The sequence below is a fragment of the Carassius carassius genome, chromosome 46, assembly GCF_963082965.1.
Source record: "Carassius carassius chromosome 46, fCarCar2.1, whole genome shotgun sequence".
NCBI classification, from domain to species: Eukaryota; Metazoa; Chordata; class Actinopteri; order Cypriniformes; family Cyprinidae; genus Carassius; species Carassius carassius.
This window is the reverse complement of record NC_081800.1, coordinates 18,389,461-18,408,447: the sequence shown is the minus strand read 5'-3', so window position 1 is coordinate 18,408,447 and position 18,987 is coordinate 18,389,461. Positions and strand designations below refer to the sequence as shown.

Below are 18,987 nucleotides of genomic sequence, written 5' to 3'. Positions count from 1 at the left end.
CACAGCCCTCTAGAGCACATGCGCAGACTGCGTACTGAAACCGAAGCGTGAGGTTGGCATATGGCCCACCCCCTTCATTAGGACACTACTGCAGACAGTATGCTGGGAATGTTGTCTTATTACAGTGCTGAGCCGTCAAGGATGCTCGTGACAAATACACACAGCGAGAAGCAGAATGACATTAATGTTTGCTCTCAGAAGGGTTTCGTTTGCTCTGGGACGTGGTAACCAAGGTGATGGCCACCGCTTAGACTGCATGTTTAAAATGTATGTTTGTCTGGCCTGTATGTTTTTCTTGTACCATGATGTGTACCTATTCAAGATGCTCTCTCCATTCAGGCTGAAGCAGATATAAAGTAATTAAAGGGGTCATATGATGCTGCTAAAAAGAACATTATTTGGTGTAATGAAATGTTTATGCGGATTAAGGTTCGCATTATTTTCCACATACTGTACATTATTGTTTCTTCTCTATGCCCGCCTTCTGAAACGCGTAGAGTTTTACTAGATCTGTTTGAAAAGCGTGGTGTGCTCTGATTGGTCAGCTATCCAGCACGTTGTGATTGGCCGAATACCTCAAGCGTGTGACGGAAATGTTACGCCCCTTAACATATTGTGATGCCCTGTCCAGCCGCAGTGACAAGACATAAACTTAAAACCCATTATAAACGTGATATTAACGTGATTTCTAGTGGTGTCCTCTTTTGAAAGGTCAAACACAGTAGTTTTCACTCTCTCAACGAAACAGCGGCACACTGTTGAGTGAACCTTGAGTGAGCGGAGGCCAGAGGCCTAGAGTGAGCGGAGGCCGGCTTGAGAATGGCGCGGCGGGTGGATGCTAGGAAGGAGACTCCAAAGAGAAAGGAAAAATCTAAGTCTCATCATAAGACCCCTTTAAAACTGAATTCATCTTTTACTTTGACCATATTTACTTTCTTAATACACATCCTGGTTCTATTTTAAACAATTATTTAGTATTCTTCTTTGCAGTCATAAATAGTTTTGCCTTGAATTGAAACAAATTATTAGAATTTTCCTTGAATATTGAATATTTTCTTGGTGCATATCAAATGGGTTGTGAATGCGCTTTCATATTGACTTTGAAGGTGCTGAGGTCACTAATGATGTCAGATAATATTAATCACTTTAATCACTAGTTTACCTTTAAGAAACCTACATTTGATTAGTTCCATTTAAATGGTTGCACTTGCCCACTGTACCTCGTGAATAAAATTTGTTTGTTTTTGTTCTGAATGGAATCAAAAAATGTAACTTCACATTATGGAAGTATGACTTTTAATGTATTCTTTTGTATATATTTGGTATATGAAGAGACTGAATCTATAGATTTATAGCCATTTCTTTCACTTTATGTGATGTTTTTTTGTATGTTTGCTTGAGTGGAGTGAAGTTGAATACTGTCATTCATTTCTGTTGTTTTTAAGAGAAGAGATATTAAGCATTGGGTCGTATGGAGATTAAACCTGTAAAACCCTTTCTCTCTCAGATCTCTCTTGAGAGATTTTGCAGTGTGAGTCTTTGCCTCTTGCCTCATCCACAATGCACTGAATCTATTGCTATTGTGACCTTTTCTTTTATGAAGGAAATCTGTTGGGGGAATGGAAACTCATCTCTCTTTCCATCTTCAGCAGTGGTGTCATGAGCAAATATCAGCGAGGATTATTGAGTGGGGAGAATTTGAAACCTCTCTGATGGTAGACATATTCATTAAAGGGATAAGATACCCAAAAATGAAATTTCTGGCATTCCAACACTGAAGGTATTTTAAGGTTTTTTTTTCTTCATTGGGCTCTAATGTTGTTTGGTTCCCAATGTTCCTTAAAATATCCTCTTTTGTGTTCCACAGAAGAAAGTCATAAAGGTGTGAGCAAATGATGACAGAATTAAAATGAATAAAAGAATAAAAAATTTTAGATGGAGGATGACTTAATTATAACAGAAACAGTGTCAGTGTACCATGCTTGTCCAGTGTGCATATTGTCTTTTTAAAGGTGCAGTCACATTATCATTGCTTATTGAATTGTTTTTGGTGTGGCTATTCTAGTGATTTATAGGCCTATAGTGTGTTACTGTTTTGAGTTAGTAGTCTGTACAGTTTTGAAAAATAGACTTTACAAAATCATGCAATATTAAACATTTTGGGGTTGAATTTGCACCAAAATGAACTCTATTGTGATATTGTTAATGTGATATAAAACGACTTGTATATACGATTAGTTCATACAATCCACCCCTTATCATCAGTATTAGATTTTTACAAGTAAGTAACATCTCACATCATTTGACAGAGCAGCTCATCCATCTTGTTGAAGAGAGGTGTGCTGATGCTTTTTAAAGCTTGGGATTTCCCCGGCTGATGATAAAATTAGCAGATAAATCCAATAGACCAGCACTGAAATGGGGGCTAGGCTAAATCTAGACATTAGAATATCATAGAGGCTGGATGATGGGATAATTTGACTGATGAGTAACTGATCATAATGCCCTAACAACCACATAGAAGACCTTAGCAACAGCATAGCAACAGTTCTAACTGCATATGGAATTGGAGTTAGTATGTAAAATGGTCTCTCTGTAGCTAATGTTACTCTGACCTCTTATTTTAGACTGTTTCAGCTCTGCTGTGCACGTAGATGGAGTCATCCTGACAACAGACCCTTGGGGACCGCCTGCACAGACACAGAAGGGGAAGAGTTAGAAGAGCTTTGCACACTGAAATTGAGAGACAGAAGAGCTTTTATTGATTGATTGAGAGAGGGAGAGAGGTGATAAGAAATCATAGATTGCTGTGGTTCTTCTGACACTGGGAAGGTCATCTTGCTATTGGGCTTTAAGTGCAGACAGAAACGATTGACCTGAATACAGATGTAATCCTGTGAGCTTGCCTGAGGTCACCACACTCCTCTCTTAATCCCAGTGACCCTTACAGTTGCATGGGCTTCCAATCAAAATGTCACTTTTCCCCATGCAGATTATAGCTACACCGGTCACTCAATTCAGTGGATGGTTTTTTCAGTATGGAGAAATTTAGTGATTCTAATCAAATTTTCAATTTACTTGAAAATGTACTTTAATTTTATTTGAAGATGTTCAAATCAAAAATATTCATTGATATTCTTTCCAGACATTTCAGATTTCTTCTGGCATTTTTTTTTTACTGTCATCTTTGTATCATAAGAAACCTTGGTTAGTGAACTTGATTTATGTTTGGATGCACTTTGGATTTATATCATCTAAGTACTGTATAGTGCTGCTAATGATTTTGGAATTATGTAAGGAAGGCCTGTCAGCACTGATATTTCCAGTTTGGTGTAATAGTGTAGTGAACTCTCCAAATGTACTTGGAAATGTGAAGAATGTGCAAAGTGTCATAGTCACATGAACGTATAAAAAGGCTTCAACATGCATTGTGAATGCATAGCATTTGGGTTTCTATTTTTATTAGAGTCCGGCTGATATATAGTTTTGCCGATATCAATGGCCGATATATCGGTATCGGCGAACATGCAGCTGATATTATTATTATTTTTTGTACAGAACATATAATGCAGATAAATTGCTTGAAATGGTATAATTACTTAGTTTTTCCAGTATTTGGTCATTGTGTGCTACCAGTGTCTTGGATGAAATGCTTTAAACCTTAAGTTTAAAGCTCTAATTTTTATATTGGAATAATGTAAAATATTGTTAGCCATTACAATCAGACCTTTTTAAAATGAAAGTGAAAGTAAAAGATGGAACTGTATTTTTGCAGGATATTATAATATTCATACTACTACTGCTTACTACTACTAATAACAATAAATATTGTTTGGTCTCTATAATTCTATATTATTATTATATAAATTTGCTGGAGTATAGTTGTAAATATTTTATTAATATTTAAAATACTTTATTCCTGTTAATCCAGTTGTCATGTCATGATCGTGACTGCTCTAATTAATTTTTTTTTTATTTGTAATTAAGTAGTTTCATCCAGGAATGTGGCTTCAGGTTTCCTTCTCCTTGTACTTGGTATTCTGCTTTTTCCGTACTGTCTCATTTCTGCTAGGGCTGCTCCGATCACGATCGGCGATCATTAATGCGCATCTCGTCAGTAAAGCCGGTTCTTTAATCAGCGGTAAATTCCCTCAGGTGCGTGATTTCATATAGAGGAGCTGTTACTACACGGAGCCGTTGTTAACTGAGAAGATGCGCAAATAAACGCTGAAAATGAACGTGGATTTGCGCAACTTCTCCGTTAACAATGGCTCCGTGTAACAGCTGTTCTATGTGAAATCACGCACCTGATGGAATTTACCGCTGATTAGAGAACTGGCTTTACTGACGAGATGCGCATAACGATCGGCCGATCGTGATCGGAGCAGCCCTAATTTCTGCCCTTCTTGTCAGCTGTTTCCCATTTAGCTTCCGTTTTTTCTACTGCAGTGCTCTCACTGTGTGATGCTTGCAAGAAAGAAAGGGTTAGATGTAGAACAGCTGTTGCGAACCAACAAAAGGACACCTCAATCTTTTACCAGCCGTCAAGTAGCTGGCTGATGTCTTGTTACATTTGTCTCCTTTGTCACTCACCCTCTGTAACTCTTAAACACTGGCTGTATCTCAAAACTTAGTGAGGTGTCTTGCTGTCTGCTTCTTATCAGGGCTTCTGTCTGTATGCAAAGAATTAAAAATGAACATCTGGAAAAAAAAAGACAAACAAGACCGTTAATCCCCATAAATTGATGAAAAATTCTACTGATGTACCATGATCTGATGTAGTAATATATGTCCCACCACATCTTCAGTAGTGGTTCTGAGAAGCAAATGGTTGTGATTTACTGCAGGCCAAAACTAAAACCTCACTAATAGCATAAGTTTGGTCTCTCTGACCAGCTGTAGATGCTCACAGGCTCATAAACACTTCAAGACCACAGCAGCATGTGGATATGTGAAATGCGAGTGACGAGAGTCTGAAGTGGCCTCACATTCATAATCATCATCAAAGATTTGTTGGTTCTCCTGACTCCTGATACAAGAAATACTCTTGTATTTCCAAAGTACATTGTCTTAAAGGGCTGCAAAATTTTGAGAACAAATAACACATTTTGATAATCGATTAAACCAGCTATTTTTTTTAAGAATGATTAATCAACAATTATTTCACAGATTAATCAGTAGACAGTAGATTTCACAAATCTTACAGATGAATTTCTATGTAAATGCAGTTATCTTGTCATCCAGGGATAATCTATTTATACTGAGGATATTTTCTTGTACAGGGAAGCCAGCTGTTTTTTGTGCCAGTCTATTCTGTAATTACCCGTATAGTAGGTCTGGGTTGATCTCCTGCTGGAGTGGAGCAGGGATGAGATGAGCCGGGGGGCGGGTGAGGGATCCAGCCTCAGTCACATGCATCAGAGCGTGAGAGAGCATTACAGCCTTGTGCTCGCAACAGTGGGATTTTCTCATGCTATAAAGATATGGATGCATGCATAGACAACTGCAAAGAGGAAGAAATTAGGACCCAAAAGCAGTTCTCCATCCACATCACATGACTAAGCGTTTGCACCTCAATATTTAATAAAAAATGATAAATAAACTATTAAAAATACTATGAAAATACAATGCTTACCAAAAAAGATAAAATATTTTATTTGTTTATTTGCATGCCATGTGACCATTTACCATGAACATGCAAATGTGTTATAAATGTGCACAAAGTGCTGGTTTCTGTCTTAGAACCACCGTGAACTGGGAACTGAATGTGAGCTTGACAGCAATGAAAAGCAGAATTTAGAAGAAAAACATTGAGTCTGTCCTGGCCGCCAGTCATTTGGCATGGTGCACCTGTGATCTGGACTCTGTCTGGAGTTGGATGGAGGCCTGGTCCGCACTCATATTGAAAACTGTGGTATCACATGCTGTGCTAATGCCCTTCAGCTAACCTAGAGTATACACAAACACATGAGCATGTAGATAAAGATATGGGCTCAATTAATCACTTCCGCAGTTCATTAGAAGTTGGAATGGTGTTATTAGTCATCTAGGATTAGGTGTTTGTCAGAACTGTCTTTAGCAGTAACTACTGCTGTGTGGAATGCTGACTCAAACTTGTTGCCCATTTCAGTCCATTGAATCCCACAGACCAAAAACAACTGCATCTACAACAGTGTTGTAGTCCAAACTCTGAGACTGTTCATAGTGGGCAGGATGGTGAACAGTGCTTTAAAAGTTATCTTTATTGTTCTGTAGGACTTGGGCCTGTGGTGTGAGGAGTTTAAGGATATCTCAGTTCATACTACAGTGTAAGCCTATAGGCCAAAGTCATTATGGTGTTGGTGGAGAGAGGAAACAAAGAACCGAGCATATCCAAAGCCTAATAAACAAAAGCTTTGTGGGCTCAGAGTTATTGTTTCTTTGTCTTCCCTCGTTGTGTTCTCTTGAACTAAATATTGATCATTATTGTGCTATGAGTGGAATTCATGTTCTGAAATTCAGCAGTCGAAGAATGTGCACCATGGTCTTACTTGTAGCTCAGTTATTGCATTGATTTTCAATTTCGTATTTTTATGCAACTACTGTTGGGCCATTCAAGAATGTGAGGTCATGCCATTTATAATATTAGTAATTTATTTTTGATTCGACTAAGTCTGCAAGGTTTGTGAAATTAAGTGTCCATTAGTCATTCAAAGATTTGTGTAAATTATATAAATGCGTATTTGCTGAATGCTGACGGCAAACAAGGAAATATTATTATATTTGCCTTTCTTTTACTAATAATATCAAAGCAATCGTTGTAATACTTTTTCTATACATTTTAATTCCTTTATTTCACAGTTCCATCTGATTATTAGATATATTAATTAATAAGGTACTCAAATATGGCTGGGTATGGCGGTATATAGAGTTTGTACAATACATTGATGTATTTTTCTATAAGTGACACAGTATGAGGCAATACAGTTTATATTGATATACAGTAGTTTGATATGAGCGTATCTAAAAAGTATAGTGGAGGAAACAGAACTGAGCTGCTGCAGAGAAAGTGCAACATCCAGTTTGTTCTAAACCTGTGACTAGCTTTATATTAAGGGCTTTAAAAACTCGTAAGATACAGTATAGTTTATAGTTTTGTAACGTATAGTTTAAAGTGGCTCGCCCGGTCAGATGATGGAGACGCTACTCGTGCATGTGATTTTGATATGTGCTGTTTTCCTTAATGCATTACTTACATTTCACTGGTACACTCTCCTTCTGCAAATGTTAGAATGTCATGGAAATATTTCCATTTTGCTGTATGACATGTATAAGCCCTCTGCTTTGCGATTCTCCGCTAAGCTTCACAGACTTCATTTAGAACGAGCGCCCCTCTTCTAAACTCTCAAAGTCAGCAGTCTTTATTCATTGGCCTATGCTTAACTGGTGATCTGTAAAATTAGTTCAGCTTCCTGGACTTTCCCGTTTCCATTGGCATGAGTAGTGATTTATTCGAACAGGTCTGCTGGTCCTGACTGAAACCGTAGAGGTGTCATACACTCACTTAGACTCTTACTCACTGACATAATATGCTGCTCTGAACCTGATGCTGTTTTCTCTTGTGTACAGTATGTTTGTGTATGCTTGCAAGCACATTATTGTCACACTTTATATACAGTGCTGACATGAACTCGGCTGTGCTTCAAGAATTCGGAATAAGATTAGTTTGAAAATCACATAAATAGTTCACAGTCCACATATGTAAGAGTGTGTGTGCGTGTGTGTGTACATAGCACGTGTCCCATGCATTTTTCAGAGTGTAAATTGATGGTCTAAGATCAAAAACCTGCCCATTCCTTCCTTTCGTTGAGGAGCTGTCAGTATGTGAGGCAGCACCTGCCATCTGGTGCTACAGAAATAGACAGGGCACTCCGGACATCTTCTTGGCAGCTGAAAAGAGCTAAACTTTTCTAGTGATTTTCTCCAGTGCTGGATGATGATAATCATTCAGTCCTCATCTGTGCACCTTTTTCTTGTCCGCATTGATCACATTTAATATTGTGAAATAATACTACAATTTAAAATAGCTTCCATCGGTTTTAATAAATGTTAATTCTATAGTAGTTTATTTCTGCGACGACAAAGCTGTATTTTCAGTCTTCAGTGTCACATGATCCTTTATGACGTGCTGATTTGGTGCTCAAGACGCATTTCTCTTGCATTTATCATCAATATGGAAAACAGTTGTGCTGCTTAGTATTTTTGTGGAAACTATTATACCTTTTTGTCAGGACTATTTAATGAACAAAGTTTATCATCTTTAAAAAAAAAAATTGGCTAGCAATTTAAGTCTTTAGTGTCACTTTTGATCAAATGAATGGATCATAGCTGAATATAATTAATCTCATGTATCATGAAATATATATTTTTTTATTAGATTGTGTATAACAAATGATTAAATCTGGCATCTGTGCAAAAGCATTGTTATTGTTTTTAATTAAATAGTTAATGTATTTTTTTATTTTTTTTTATTTAATATTTATGTTCATTTATAAATTTTCTAATTACAACATTATAAATTATTACTAATTATACTTCTTGTAGCATGGTGTATATACAGTCATCCAGCTCTAAGCATACTTCCTCTACCTAAACAGAAAAGAAAATGTGTATTTTAAGTAGGGATGCATCGATCCGATACTCGGGATCGGTATCGGCTCCGATACTGGCATTTTATGTGGATCGGGTATCGGTCAGATGAGACCGATCCAAATCCGATAGTGTGCGTATACTATTCTGTGTTATTGTTGAGCCCCACAAAAGGCACAAAAACATTATAAAGCACCAAAATGTTTTTGTACACATTTCAAGTTTTCTGAAGCTGTTCCATAGTTCAGTGTGAGGTACAGATTAATATTGAAGTCATTAAATTCAGTTCACATAAACTCTTCTTTCCACAGCGCTGTCTTTCAGCCCCTATTCAGCAAACTGCGTGTTGCGTTTGGTTACTACAGTCAAAACTAGGGCTGCACGATATTGGGAAAAAATGACATTGCGATATTTTATTTTTCTGCGATATATATTGCGATATTTTTTCTTACAAACAAAAATGGGGTGAGCACACTTACATTCTCATTTTAAATGATTTAAACATCGACACCATCGCGTCAATTGATTAATATGCGGGAGGGAGAGAGAGCAAGACAGTGCTCGTGTTGTTTGAAGACGGCTCGCTCTCTCTCAGTCTCTCTCGCGCGCGCTCTCTCTCTCTCTCTGTCTCTCTCACGCACGCTCTCTCTCTGTCTCTCTCGCGCGCACGCTCTCTCTCTCTCTCTCTCTCTGTCTCTCTCGCGCTCTCTCTCTCTCTCTCTGTCTCCTCGTGCACGCGCTCTCTCTCTCTCTCTGTCTCTCTCGCGCGCGCTCTCTCTCTCTCTCTCTCTCTCTCTCTCTCTCTCTCTCTCTCTCTCTCTCTCTCTCTCTCTCTCTCTCTCTCTCTCTCTCTCTCTCTCTCTCTCTCTCTCGCGCGCGCGCGCGCGCGCGTGCGCTCTCTCTGTGTCTCTCTCGCGCTCTCTCTCTCTCTCTGCCCTGTTAAACTGGCATGTGTTTTTCAGTCCTGTCAATGAAAAAACTTTCACTCTATGATGGTTAAGCTGTGCAATTAACCTGCGAATCACATTCGTCAAGGGCCGGGGAGCAGCTGGCCCGTACAGTTAATGAATAACAGATCAACTACAACAGCCTACATCGCACATCCTGCGATGTGACTATCGTGGATTCGTACATCGCGATATCGATGCTTAAACGTCACATCGTGCAGCCCTAGTCAAAACGATGCTCTTTATTGGCGCCTTTTAGTATTACAATACTTTTCTGCGCAATCAAAGATTATTAATAGTCTTTCTTGTTCTGTCCTATCTATCACGTTACTGCCTTTATTACTGTGCTATACATTTAAAAGAAACGTCTTTTATATTTCTATATAAATGTATATACTTGAACATGAATGTATTTTACACCAATAACAATTTTTTTTTTTTTTTTTTTTTTACAACCAAGATGGCGCCGCACATGGCTGCTTCAGTGCTTGGCTCTCCAGTGTTTGTACTGTTTTTGTTCGTTTTTCCTGTTTTTTGTTTAACAAACACGATCAGTTTCACTTCTGCTCTCTCGGACAAATAAGGATTTCTCTCACTCTGCTGCTCTGTGTTTCACGGAAACCTGGCTGAATGACGCCATACCGGACAGCGCACTCCATCTGCCGGGCTTTCAGCTGTTCAGAGCGGACAGCGAAGCAGAATCAACGGGGAAATCGCACGGCGGCGGGACATGCTTTTACATCAATGAACGGTGGTGTACAGATGTAACTGTGTTAAAGAAGATGTGCTGTCCTGATCTAGAAACGCAGTTTATCAACTGCAAGCCGTTCTATTCGCCGCGGGAGTTTCACTCGTTCATTCTGGTTAGTGTTTACATTCCACCTCAAGCGCATGTGAGCTCAGCTTTACAGAAACTCACTGATCAGATCACAGACACAGAACAACAACACCCGGACTCTGTTTTAATCATTCTTGGGGACTTTAATAGAGCCAATCTCTCCCGTGAACTGCCAAAATACAGGCAGCATGTTACCTGTCCCACCAGAGACAGTAATATACTGGATCACTGTTACACCACAATAAAGGATGCATATCACTCTGTTCCACGAGCAGCTTTGGGACGTTCTGATCACTGTCTGGTTCATCTTATACCGACCTACAAGCAGAAACTTAAATCTGCTAAACCTGTAGTAAAGACTGTGAAGAGATGGACCAGCGAAACAGAGCAGGATTTACAATCTTGTTTTGACATTACAGACTGGAGCGTTTTTGAAGCTGCTACCACCGATCTGGACGAACTCACAGAGACTGTAACATCCTATATTAATTTCTGTGAGGATATATGCATTCCTACCAGGACTTATTTAACATTCAACAATGATAAGCCATGGTTAACAGTAAAACTCAGACACCTTCGTCAGGCCAAAGAGGATGCCTACAGAAATGGGGACAGGGTCTTGTACAATCAGGCCAGGAACACACTGAACAAAGAGATTAGAGCGGCTAAAAATACCTACGCTAAAAAGTTGGAAGACCAGTTTACTTCCAACGACTCTACTTCAGTTTGGAGAGGACTGAGAGCCATCACAAACTACAAGACACCATCCCCTTGCACTGAGGCTAATCAACGACTTGCTAACGACCTGAATGACTTTTATTGTAGATTTGAAACCCCCAACACCCACTCTGACCATCTCCCTACACAACCATTAACACCTCCTGCAATCCCCCTCTCCATACCTCCTGGTCTTCAAATCTGTGAAGATGATGTGCGCCAGGTCTTCAAGAAAAACAAAAGAAGAAAAGCACCAGGCCCAGATGGCGTTACACCAGCCTGTCTGAAAATCTGTGCTGACCAGTTGGCCCCCATCTTTTCACAGATCTTCAACAGATCTCTGGAGTTGTGTGAAGTGCCTTCCTGCTTCAAACGCTCCACCATAATCCCCATTCCAAAGAAACCCAAGATAACAGGACTTAACGACTACAGACCTGTGGCTCTAACGTCTGTCGTCATGAAGTCGTTTGAAAAACTGGTTCTGGCTTATCTGAAGGACATCACTGGACCCTTACTGGACCCCCTGCAGTTTGCGTACCGAGCAAACAGGTCCGTGGATGATGCAATCAACATGGCATTGCACTTCATCCTGCAACATCTGGACAAAACAGGGACTGTGAGGATCCTGTTTGTGGACTTTAGTTCGGCTTTCAACACCATCATCCCAACAACCCTCCAGACCAAACTGACCCAGCTCTCTGTTCCTAGCTCTATCTGTCAGTGGATCACCAGCTTTCTGACAGATAGGCAACAGTTAGTGAGACTGGGGAAATTCATGTCAAACAGCTGCTCCACCAACACTGGTGCCCCTCAGGGATGTGTTCTCTCCCCTCTGCTCTTCTCCCTGTACACCAACGACTGCACCTCTAAAGACCCCTCTGTCAAGCTCCTGAAGTTTGCAGACGACACTACAGTCATCGGCCTCATCCAGGACGGTGACGAGTCTGCTTACAGACAGGAGGTTGAGCAGCTGGCTGTCTGGTGCAGTCTTAACAACCTGGAGCTGAACACGCTCAAAACAGTGGAGATGACTGTGGACTTTAGGAGAAACCCCCCTGCACTTTCCCCACTCACCATCATGAACAGCACTGTGACTGCAGTGGAGTCATTCAGACTCCTGGGAACCACCATCTCTCAGGACCTGAAGTGGGACAATCACATTGGCTCCATTGTGAAAAAAGACCAACAAAGGTTGTACTTCCTTCGCCAGCTGAGGAAGTTTAACCTGCCACAGGAGCTGCTGAAACGGTTCTACTCAGCCGTCATTGAGTCAGTCCTGTGTACTTCAATTACTGTCTGGTTTGGTTCAGCTACAAAATCAGATATCAGAAGACTACAGAGAACTGTTCGGACTGCTGAAAGGATTATTGGTGCTCCCCTGCCCACCCTCCAAGAACTGTACACATCCAGAGTGAGGAAAAGGACTCAGGAAATCACTCTGGATCCCTCACATCCAAGTCACCCTATCTTTGAACTTTTGCCATCTGGCCGGCGCCTCAGAGCCGCAAATACAAGAACAGCAAGGCACAAGAATAGTTTCTTCCCCCAGGCAATCTACCTCATGAACAGTTAAATGTTTCCCACTTAAACTTATGCTTATGCAAAAATGTGCAATATCCTTATATTTATTTGTTACCCCTCCATCCTAGAACATTTTTGCATCTCACTCAATCCTATTCCATTATCATTTATAGCACAATTGTTTATACACTTATTTATTTGCCAATTTGTAATTCTCCTGTAAATTTTTTTTTTTTTTTTGTCTGTGTGTTGTTGTCTCTGTTTATTGGAAGCTTATGTCACTAAAACAAATTCCTTGTATGCGCAAGCATACTTGGCAATAAAGCGCTTTCTGATTCTGGTTCTGATTCAATACAGAGAGCAATGTGTAAATTTGACCAGATTTTAGACTTATTCGCTTTAATTTGTAAATAAAATTTTACTAGATTTTATAAAATTGTGCACCCGTGATTTTTCTAGAATCTAGAGTATCTTTTGCTGCTGCTAACCTAGTTTATAATAGTATTTTTGTCATAGATTATGATTATATATTTTTTCATTTCATTTTCATTCAAATAAAGTTGTTTATATCTAGTAGATTGTGTTTACCACACAAAAGAGTGATGATCAGGTCCACACAGAGAAGTATAGAAATTCTACATTGATAAAAAAAAAAAAAAAACTGCGCTGGTATCGGATTTGATCAGTATCGGCAGATACTCAAAATCTTCGGTATCGGATCGGTTCTGAAAAAATGATATCGTTGCATCCCTAATTTTAAGAGTCATTTTCATTGTGATAGGTCTCTGAAGATGGCCATAGGCCTTTATAAAGTCATAACATGTGATCTCATGTTTTAATACGGCCTGGCTTTTTCTGGTTGTGGTGCTTGAGCTCAGTATTGTTCTTCAGCCTTCCTGTTTTCATTGTTTCACCAAGTGACATGAAAACTGCATGTACAGCATGCTGAGACTTCTCAAATGAAGTAACTGAGCCCAATACTGCTTAGAAATGAGGAGATGAGCTTTATGCACATTACAGGCTCTGTTTGAATCCTCCAGTGACTTTGCTCAAAACCGTTCTCAGATTGCATCGTCTGATGGATGACAGATATTATTGTTGTGATATCATTCAGTTGGACGCTGTTCATGAGGAACTTGCAGTGCTATGAGGAAGTCAACCTCTTTTTTTTTTTTTTTTTTTTAACCACAACATCTGTGTCCAAGTTGATTTTTCATTGCTCAGTGAAATATTGCATTGATATGTTAATACTTAGTTTGTCCCAAACTTTAAGTCACAGCCCACAGATCTCTTTGTTGGCATGTAGGTAAATGTATTATTGTGTTCCTCACCTTTGAAATGTCTAAAGAGGAGTATCAGATTTCTCAAGGGTTTTTCTGGGCACAGCCCGTGTGGTTGAATATGCTGTACAGTCTGAGCAGTTGCTTGTTTCAGGATGATTATTGATTGTGGTTGCTTTCGATCTTCAGCACCTGTGAGAAGAATGTGGAGCCTGTGTTTTGCTCTCTGCTGCCTCTACAGGCAGATGGTAGTGCAGTTCATAGATCATTCCAGATAGGGAACACTCTGTCCTCTTTAAGCTCTCCTCTTTAGGATACAGCAGTGCAGATCAGTGTCTGCAGATGCCATTCTGGATGTAAATCTTAGCAGGTGGAAATTAATTTAGCTATCTCAGTATTGGTCTTCGTTTATTAGAAAAATATAAATTGTACAGTAACTGCTCTATAAACATAGGGGAGAAGTGTTTTCTTTTATTTTAAATGTTTTTTTTGTTTTATTAAAAATATATATTTTATTGTTTTGTGTTTTTTTATGTTTTGTTGTAAGTTTTATATTTCACAAATTTATTGATTTTTTTTTTTGTCTTTGTATTTATTAAAATCTTTTACATTTTTTTAGTTTTGTGTTGTGTTGTGTTTTTTGTTTTTGTTCAACATAAATTGGCTAATTGTAAAAACCTGCATTGCATTTAAAATCGAACAGTTATTCAATAGTACAGAAACTCTTCTGAAACAGGGATGAAATTAATCTTTACTGCAGGCTGCTAAAAATTTACTTTCCCCGCTGGGATGCAGCTTGTTCTCATATGGTACTCCTGAGGATATATTTCAACAGTTGAATGCCTGTTTTTGCTTGTTTGTACTATAATTCTGACTTTTTAAAACCACTGCAGGCTGGTAACTGAGGATATTGATTTGCTTGTGGATTAAAGAGCAAAGTCTCATGGGGTTTGAAGCTAGAGACACATATTCCACCGCATTAGGCCAGGCATGCACGCTATTCTCAGGTCATCTCACACTATCTGAAATAAGCCCAGGTTTATCCTCACATCTGAAAGTTGATACACTTTGAGCAGCCAGATGGGTTTTTCATTCTTTCCTCTAAGCTTTTCCTGTGCACACGCAGGTCAGGTGGTGCAGTCTGCGAACTCATTTAAAATCCCTCCTGCTTGAGTTTCCTACAGTGATGAAAGCCATTAGTCTTTGTGCATCAGTACCCTGGCATTCTAGCAGGAAAACCACCATGTGCGTTTTTGTGTTTTTGCTGTGCTAACTTTATCCACCCTTGAGCTGGTTTGTCAATTGAAAGTAAGAATTTGCATAATAGTTTCTGTCTGGAATATCCTGCCGAACCAGTGTTGTGTTTGTGCGTTCAAGTGAGTTAAACATCGAGTCAGACTTTGTTTTTGGCAGTAACATGGCTTTAAGTTGGCCTCAGCTGGAGGTTCGGGGATTGGGGTCAGGACTTTGTTTGGGAGGAGTGGATAGCATGTTTAGTTTTGCATTTGCCTAATGAGCGGCTCTCCATTGGCTGATGGGTTGTGGTCTGCTGAAGTGTTTTGTCCAAACATAATTGGACGGATTGAGAGGTTGTTTTGAGTTTATTTACCCATTTCAACCACCTCTGTACCAATTAGCCTCATGTTAGCTTCAAACTGTCATTCACAGCTTTGAGGATGTTGGAATGACTAGACTATCTTTGGCCAGCTGATGTTGTTTATTTTCAGATATGTACATAAAACACACATCTCTTTTTAGTGTTCCTGTAGCTCAATTGGTAGAGCATTGCGCTATCAAGTGCAAGGTTGGGGGCTCGATTCCCCGGGAACACATGATAGGTAAAAATTGATAGCCTGAATGCACTGTAAGTCACTTTGGATAAAAGCGTCTGCTAAATGCATAAATTTAATTTGAATTTTTTATTTTAGAACGGGTTGTTAAGGTTATTTTTGGGTGTGTTTAGTACTCAGTATTTCCTATGGACTTGAAATTTCTTTTAATTTTACTGAATATATGTAATTTGATATTTATTTCTTTATTTTACACTCCTTTATGGCACTGTTTGTTTCAGCTCCTATAGTATTAGGTTTCGCATACATAAAGAATACTTGCATACTATGCAGAGAATGTTCTGTATACTGTGTTTTACTTAACCTTTATGCTTGGTTCACTGTTGATGTATATCGAATCTTCACAGGCCTAACGTCTGGCTTAATGTCTAATTTACAAATCCTAATGCTTCCATTTTGAGTCTTCTCCATGTTCAGCCAGATTTAAGGGATTTTAAACCATGAATGTGTGAATTTTTAACAGTCTAATGGTATTGGAATTGTCACATAATATGGTTTTGTATTTCAAGCCTGAAAATGAAAACAAGGCACTTGTCTTTGAGGAAGCAGTACAAAATTAAATTAAACAACACTGATAATGGTCCTTATTTCTGTACCCCACTGTTCAGTGAGGCGGTTGTCATGGGAACAGACAAAACTTTTTCTTTGGCTTGCGTAAGCAGTGCTGATGTAGGAGACATTAGCTCCTTTCACACATACAGACTTTACTGGTAAATTAACATAAAGAGATCATTTGTTAATAGGACCTTTTCAAAAATAATGGTAAATTTGTTATAGCAATTTACCGGTATGAGAAGTTGTAACATTACCAGTAAATTACCGGCAATCTGCTCTTTTCAATTCAAGTTTTCAATTCTAGTTGATTTGTTGATATATTGACAATATATTAAGTAGTAGCTTGTCAGTGGTGACTTTGTCTGATGATGTCTGACTATGATCTGCTCTGTGTGAACGAAGATTAAAGATTACTGGTACTTGCATGTACGAGTTCAGAACGCTCTGATTTAAGACATCTACTCTGGGACAAACCAGAGCCATTGAAGTTGAATATTCACATTCAGTGAATAACATTTTGATGCAGATGACACATTTACTTTCAATTGAAAATAGCAGAATGAAACCTGTCTGCATCATAAGACATAGTACAAGCTCTAGAATGATACATAAACAGACGTGAGTGACCCACACATGTGCCAGGCTTGCCGTTTGTCCACCTGTCTTTCAACCCCCGTGTTGATCTTCCCATCTCATCAGTGTTCTGATATGAATAGTGAACACTGTGCATGATGGGAGAGGCATTTATAGTCCCTCTATGCATTTAGTTTCAGGAAAGAGTGGCAGAATGACTGCAGTAATGTAAATCTCTTTGTGTTTTACCCACTGCTCCAGTTCCCATTTGGCCTTAGGTCAGAGGTGTAATCACTCTTTATTTAGCGTCTGTTTCTCCTGAATGACACAGGCCTGTCCTCCGTCACATGGACCATGTGAGGATGCAGGACTTCAGGAAAGGATCTGCTTTCACCAACCTGGGAACATATTGGTTGTCTTTCCAAACAGACATGCAACTAATCGGCTTTCTGAGAAAGAGGCTTTCTCCATGAAAACACTTAAAATTCAATCTGTGGATGGTCCTGCAGATTTGTCCTACCCTTTTAACTAGTAAAGCTAGATTGTATAGCATACAGTAAAATTAAAAGCTTAATAAGATCTTTTTTTTGTTAGCCTTTTGATATTTAATATCTCAATATTTATGTATATCCTTTGAAATGACTTATACTTTGATGCTTTGATGCTAACTGCTAGAATCCTTCAAAAAAAGAAATGAGAAAAGAGGATATTCGAAAATTTGACTGAAGTCAAGTTCAAAATAATCAAGTTCACACAATTGTTCCGTAAAAATTGAACTCCGGGAAGAATGATTTTTAATCAAATGAAACGTTGAATCAGAAATTTGAACCTATTTTTGTAAAAAGTTTACACTGATTCAAATAAATAATTTTAACTTACCAACTCTATTGCAATTTTTGCTATATATGTTTGAATCAGAGTCTTATATCTGTTACACTAATGAGACGAGCCTAATGTCATACTTTTAGCTTTTTTTTTTTACTTTTAGCTCTGCTTCTGTTAGCTTTTAAGATATGGTTTTATTCTGACAATCTGAATGTGAGAGAAGGAGAGAGAGATGCAGAGCAGAACAGGATTGAGAACCGCTGCTTTAGAAGATTCGTTTTGAAACTTGTGAATCCTTTATAATCGTTAGAAGACAGAATCATGATTCATAGCACAGATTTCTTTCTCTAAAGCAGCACAACATGGCCTCGCCCCTTTGTTTGCGTGTTCCCGTGATGTTACGGACCTGGGAAGAAGCTCGTTGTAGTCCCTTACCAGCCGTTTTTGTAGGCATTAAACTGCCACACTTTTAAAAGATGATATCTCCGTTTGCATTGAACTTTCAGAGCTACAACTTTGCAGATATTGTTTATGCTCAAACAGCAACATTACACATTAACGTTGATATTCCTTATATACTTTCTAGTCTCATATTCGAGTGGTTCAGTACCCAGCCATCCCCACTAAATAATAGATGAATACTGTGAGATTTGCCAGTTTCCAGAGGTGCTGCTGGGGGATTTAGTCATTGCAGGGGGCTCAAACTTCCTCGACTGCAGAGAGCCTTATGCTTAATTAGACGGTTGACTTTTTATGTATAATCCAAACCTCTTTCCTTTCATTCATCCATTCACCTATGCTTTGGAGAGGAAAAAAACACCACATTTCTCTATTTCTGGGCCGATGGGTCATTTTTGTTCCAGCGGGAATAAGTAAGGTTGTTATGTTGTTGTTTGGATTGTTACTAAGACAGCAACGGGTGCATCCCATTCGTCAGTCTCTTTCTGTTTTTTTCCACCCACCCAGCCAACTGACCTCGCCAACCTGTGCTCTGCCGGTGGAATGCGTTCGTCTGGATCGAATCAAGGCCTGAATGCACTCAGGAGCCCTGCCAGTCAACTCCGAGTCAGTTGAGGGGACTGCAGCAGCAGCTGGCTTTCTGATACCTATAAATATTCTACAGTAGATTCCTGCGGTCCCACAGCCTTTTGAGCTGCTCACTTCCAGGTTTATCAATCTGATAGTGTGGTGGTGGTGAGACGAGGGTCGGGCTGAATGTTTGGGACACGCCAAATACCAGACAAGCCTGTAGA

General features: G+C 39.1%; 1 protein-coding gene across 1 annotated transcript in view; it reads left to right on the top strand.

Moving 5' to 3' along the window:
- Nucleotides 1-18,987, top strand: part of kif1b (kinesin family member 1B) — an 81,096-nt gene that overhangs the window by 3,863 nt on the left and 58,246 nt on the right. The gene's annotated exons all lie outside the window — the stretch shown is intronic.